At 43.1% G+C, this 5,852-nt stretch overlaps 1 non-coding gene across 1 annotated transcript; it reads right to left on the reverse strand.

Moving 5' to 3' along the window:
* Positions 1-1,906: 1,906 nt before the first annotated feature.
* Positions 1,907-1,981, reverse strand: Trnas-cga. The gene has a single exon. It is a non-coding gene; the product is annotated as a tRNA-Ser (tRNA).
* Positions 1,982-5,852: the final 3,871 nt, after the last annotated feature.

Genomic DNA, 5,852 nt, shown 5'->3' on the forward strand with positions numbered 1-5,852 from the left:
TATGTCCTTTTTTCTGCAACTGTAATATCCGAACATCCATCATTTTCTTCCACTCCTTTCCTAGCAGCCAGTTTCATGCTTTCCTGACTTACCTCACAAACAGTTTTCTCTAATATTGCAGTCAGTTTTTCAAATTTATTTGGTGGTTGATGTAAGTTCATCACTGAACAAAATGTTCTCCCTGCAGACATTCCCTTGCCAATGGAGCGTAAGGCATGAACTAATCTAGTATTGATTTCATAAGGGCCACTTGCATATGGTTTTGAAGAACTCAAAAATGAAATCACAGCTGAGCATTGAGTACAAATTAAACCCAAGGCAATTGTTAGTCTTTTTCTCCTACTGGCACTCTCAGAAATTTTTACACTCTGTGACTCACCACACTGTCTACATTGTACAAATTTAGAAATTACACCTGATAATATTCTCAAACTTATAATAATGTTACTGCACCCCTTGTCACTTACAGTAAATTCATTGTAACTCTCTTGAAATAGTGAGAGCTTCTAAGATGATGCACTTGTTGAACACTTACAATTAGAAACATCGTTGCCAGACGACATAACCTTTTGTACAGAAAGCTTTCTAAACTTGTTTCCTCTAAATTGTCATTTCTTGAAAATGCCTTTACGTTTCGTCATCTTGAGTAAACACAACAAAACACACTTAAACAAGCACTGCAAACGTAAGTATAACAACTGCTCGGAGTCACACTTGAACAAAACTAACCGCGTGTTTGAAAGCGTGTTGTTTGCAAACAGCAGACACAAAAGAATACCGACCGTTGCATTCCAAGGATAGCCAACACACTCGTGAGTAAAAAAAAAAAAAGTGCAATGTAGGGGATATAAAGATCTAATATATATGCAGAAAAGTAGGTGACAGGAAAGTGGGCGTGGCACATAAACACAAGTGGTAGGAAAATGCTCTTTAAATGCTCGAAAAAACTTTTTCAGCACAATCCTTTTCGGAGTACTTAAATGAAACCTTAATCTATCGAAATGTGATGAAAACCGAAAATCGATATTTTTCGACCTGCACCACGGTGTGTCCCCCTTAAAGTCCACTGTAGAAATAATTTCGTCTGTAACGGGCGTCGCACGAAACATCTGATCAGCAGTATCTATAAATTGCAGAAACTAAATTGAAAATGTCTGCCGAAACACCAGAGCAAATGTACCTGACGGCTTTTGGGGAACAAAACATATACGAGCCATTCTAAGAAAAGAAAAGACGCAGCAATCCGAAATGAGACTCAACAATGAAGATAATTATTCTCCAGTCAATACGATCCGAGGCTGAAGACATGCCTGGAGACGCTCCGGACACCGGGGGCATACCAGTGTGACCGTCACGCACCGTACGGCCCAGCGACCAGGAGTAATGGTCCGGGTTGCCGTTTCTTTTCACAGTAGAACCGCTTTGGTTGTAATCCGCGGCACACTTACGGCACAGCGGTACGTCGACGATATCCTACGCCCCGTTTTGTCGCCCTTCATGGCAAGCCCGTCTGGGGTTACATTTCAGCAAGACAATGCCCACTCGGACACAGACAGAGTTTCCTCTGCTTGTCTTCGTGCTTGCCAAAACATGTCTCGGTCAGGAAGATTGTAGGATTCCCCAAAAAATTGGGAACGTATAGAGCATTATTGACAGGAACCTCCAATCATCTCGCGATTTTGACTACCTAACGTGCCATCTGGACAAAATCTGGCACGATATCCCTCCGGAGGACATCCAACAATTCTCTCAATCAGTGTCAACCGAAGTAACTGCTTGCATAAGGGCCAGAGGTGCATCTACGCGTTACTGATTTGTTCCATCTGTGAAGTTGTTTCTCTTGAATACTTCAGTCAATTTTTCTAAAATTGTAAGCATATGAAACTTCCTGGCAGATTAAAACTGTGTGCCCGACCGAGACTCGAACTCGGGACCTTTGCCTTTCGCGGGCAAGCGCTCTACCAACTGAGCTACCGAAGCACGACTCACGACCGGTACCCACAACTTTACTTCTGCCAGTACCTCGTCTCCTACCTTCCAAACTTTACAGAAGCTCTCCTGCGAACCTTGCAGAACTAGCACTCCTGAAAGAAAGGATATTGCGGAGACATGGCTTAGCCACAGCCTGGGGGATGTTTCCAGAATGAGATTTTCACTCTGCAGCGGATTTTCACTCCGCTGCAGAGTGAAAATCTCATTCTTGTAAGCATATGTTTGCGTGTAGATGTACATCACATCTACCGATTTCCGTCCCATTCGAATAATTCCTTCGTGGTGCGCCAAGTTATTTCTCATCCTCTATTTTATCCTCGGCACCTTCAAAATTTCAGAAAATATGTTACAGTCAAAGAAGTCAAATGCTTCCTCTATATTTACCATTACTGTAAACGTAGATTTGCTTTCCTCTATCTTCTAAGACACGGCGCTGGGCCCGTGTGGTTTCACACACAGTTTAAGCTGTGAATAAAGTCACGCAGGAAGCCTCCGATCCATATATATATTTTTACAGGTGGCCAACATCGCAAGTATGCCGTACATAAGATCAAAGTTGCAGAGATTATATACAAGTTACTCAAAAAATTTAACATCGTCATTTTTAATGCACGGTTTCCGTATGTGAAACCCTCTCAGGTAGAACATTTAACTATCCCGCTTTGCTACTCCGCGTATCTGATTCCAAAGACTTTTAAAGCAAAGTCGCTCCATACATTCGAAGTATTAGTAAATTTGCCCAAAAAATACAACAAAAATTTCACCTATCGAATTTAACGCAGCATTGATAAATGTACGTCAAAGTAAGGCAACTACAGCAGAAATCATTACCTCAGAATTAGTTAGACCCTTGATAGAATTAAATATGACGAAACTGTTTCTCATGATACGCAAGATATACGAAACAGATGAAATGGCCCTGTGTTTCGATAAGAACGTAATTTTTGCATCTCCACAGAAAGCAATTGCTCACAGGTGTGAATAAGGGAAGAGTTCAATAAATAATGCAAAACGTTTTTTCCTCTGAGAGTTCTGGTTGAAAAATGTGGAATTTGTTGTGGGACATTGTATCATGTTCCCGCTTCATCCCCTACAGTTTGATGAGGTTCCGCTCGGTGGCGGCGCTAAACGAAACCTTCAAAATGGCGTCTATGATGGAGGTGCATTCCAAGCAGAGAGCTGTCACTGAGTTTCTTTCATCGGAAAACCAGAGCATCGCAGATATTCGTAGGTGCTTGCAGAATGTCTATCGAGACCTTCCAGTGAACAAAAGCACGGTGAGTCGTTGGGTCGAGGCATCTGTCATCATCGCAACAGGGTCGCGCAGTTCAGTCCGATCTCAAGCACGCTGGCCCGCTCCCCACAGCTGTGACTCCTGCAATGTTGGAACGTATGGACACTCTCATTCGAGGTGATCGGCGAAGGACAATCAAACACCTCGCTGCACGGCTGAACGTCTCTGTTGGGCAGTACTCAAAAGGTGTGTACCCACTGGGTTCTTCGTCATTTAACACAAGACCATTAAGGGCAACGAAGAACCATCTGCGCGAAGTTTCTTGGCGTTACGACGCTGATAATGACAATTTCTTGTTGAAGATCGTTACAGGCGATGAAAAGTGGGTCCATCACTTCTAACCGGAAATGAAACGTCAACCCACGGAGTGGTGCCACAGCGCCTCTCCTTCGAAGAAACAGTTCAGGGACGCACCCTCAGCAGGCAAAGCCATCGCGGCTGTTTTCAGGGCTGTGAAGGGTTTCTTGTGTTTCGTGTTGTCCCTCACGGTGCAACGATCAAATCTGAAGTGTACTGTACTACCCTCAGGAAATTCAACGTGTTCCTCCCCACAAAAATGTAAATCAACTTCTCTTCCTCCATGACAACGCACTCACAAAACTTCACTGGTGTGTTCTTTCTTATCTGCACTAGAGCTCTGATCTCTCACCTTCCGACTTCCATCTGCTTGTACCTATGGAGGGTGCGTTCCGCGGGAAGCAGTAAGTGAATGATGGGGAAGTTACTGATGCAGCAAGACGTTGGCTCCGACGTCGAACATTAGAGTGACCCATATGGGCATACAGGACTTTCCAGTAACGTGGCTTAGGGCCTTCGCATGGAACGGAGATTATGCTGAAAAATATAGCCAAAAGAGTGAGGAATAGTATGCTGTACTGGAATCCTGCAGAAGAAAGTGTTAAAGGTCCACATAAGTTCTTCATCTATAAAAACGAATTACCGGATAATCTGAGCAGCCATCTTAGCTCGTTTGCATTTGATGCTGTAATTTACCGTCCAGTAAAATCATCAGAACATCAAAATCAACTGCAAAATTATTTACACAGGATTCCTGTACGTTGCGAAAAGTGCTAACTGACCGTAAACAAAGGAAAGTGTGAGGTCATCCACACGAATACTAAGAGGAATCCCGTAAATTTCTGTTACACAATAAATCGCACAAATTAAAAGCCAGTCATTTCAGATATTTGGGGTGAAGAAAAATTGTGTCACGAAATTTTAACCCTCGATAGCTGATGTCAGTAGGAACCAAAATTACTGATCTACATCTACATGGATACTCTGCAAATCATATTCAAGTGCCTGGCAGAGGGTTCATCGAACCACCTTCACAATTCTCTATTATTCCAATCTAGTATAGCGCGCGGAAAGAATGAACACCTATATCTTTCCGTACGAGCTCTGATTGCCCTTATTTTATCGTGGTGATCGTTCCTCCCTATGTAGGTCGGCGTCAACAAAATATTTTCGCATTCGGAGGAGAAAGTTGGTGATTGGAATTTCGTGACAAGATTCCGTCGCAACAAAATACACCTTTCTTTTAATGATGTTCAGCCCAAATCCTGTATCATTTCTGTGACACTCTCTCCCATATTTAGCGATAATTCAAAACGTGCTGCCTTTCTTTGAACTTTTTCGATGTACTCCGTCAGTCCTATCTGGTAAGGATCCCACACCGCGCAGCAGTATTCTAAAAGAGGACGGACAAGCGTATTGTAGGCAGTCTCCTTAGTAGGTCTGTTACATTTTCTAAGTGTCCTGCCAATAAAACGCAGTCTTTGATTAGCCTTCCCCACAACATTTTCTGTGTGTTCCTTCCTATTTAAGTTGTTCATAATTGTAATACCTAGGTATTTAGTTGAATTTACGGCTTTTAGATTAGACTGATTTACCGTATAACCGAAGTTTAACGAGTTCCTTTTAGCAATCATGCGGATGACCTCACACTTTTCGTTAATCACTGTCAACTGCCACTTTTCGCACCATTCAGATATTTTTTTCTAAATCGTTTTGCAGTTTGTTTTGATCTTCTGACGACTTTATTAGTCGATAAACGACAGCGTAATCTGGAAACAACCGAAGACGGCTGCTCAGATTGTCTCCAAAATCGTTTATATAGATAAGGTACAGCAAAGGTCCTATAACACTACCTTGTGTATGTCGACAACGCACCATTTTTAAACTACGGAAACTTGGCGCCACGCGCTCCGATTGGCCATGGGATTGCCCTGTTGGCGTTAGCGCTATAGTTGTCAGCTCACACATACTAACGCCCCCCTCCCCGTCACTGCCCCAACGTGATACGCACCCGTGTCGAACAGGTCTTGCTGTTTGTATACACCTCATGTCAGAGGCACTCACACGTAAGCTTGGCTTCGGAGCACACACACGTCACCTGCGATTTAGTCATACAGTAAGCATGGCGGCACAGTATTTGTTTAAAGAACAATGAGATATGGTTTTTGTTTGTGGACTAGCCGACGGTAACGCGCATGAAGCTCGACGGTTGTATGAGGAACGGTACCCAACAATACGACACACCTGCAAACGTTTATAGCAATTCACC

The sequence above is a fragment of the Schistocerca americana genome, chromosome 8, assembly GCF_021461395.2.
Source record: "Schistocerca americana isolate TAMUIC-IGC-003095 chromosome 8, iqSchAmer2.1, whole genome shotgun sequence".
NCBI lineage: Eukaryota > Metazoa > Arthropoda > Insecta > Orthoptera > Acrididae > Schistocerca > Schistocerca americana.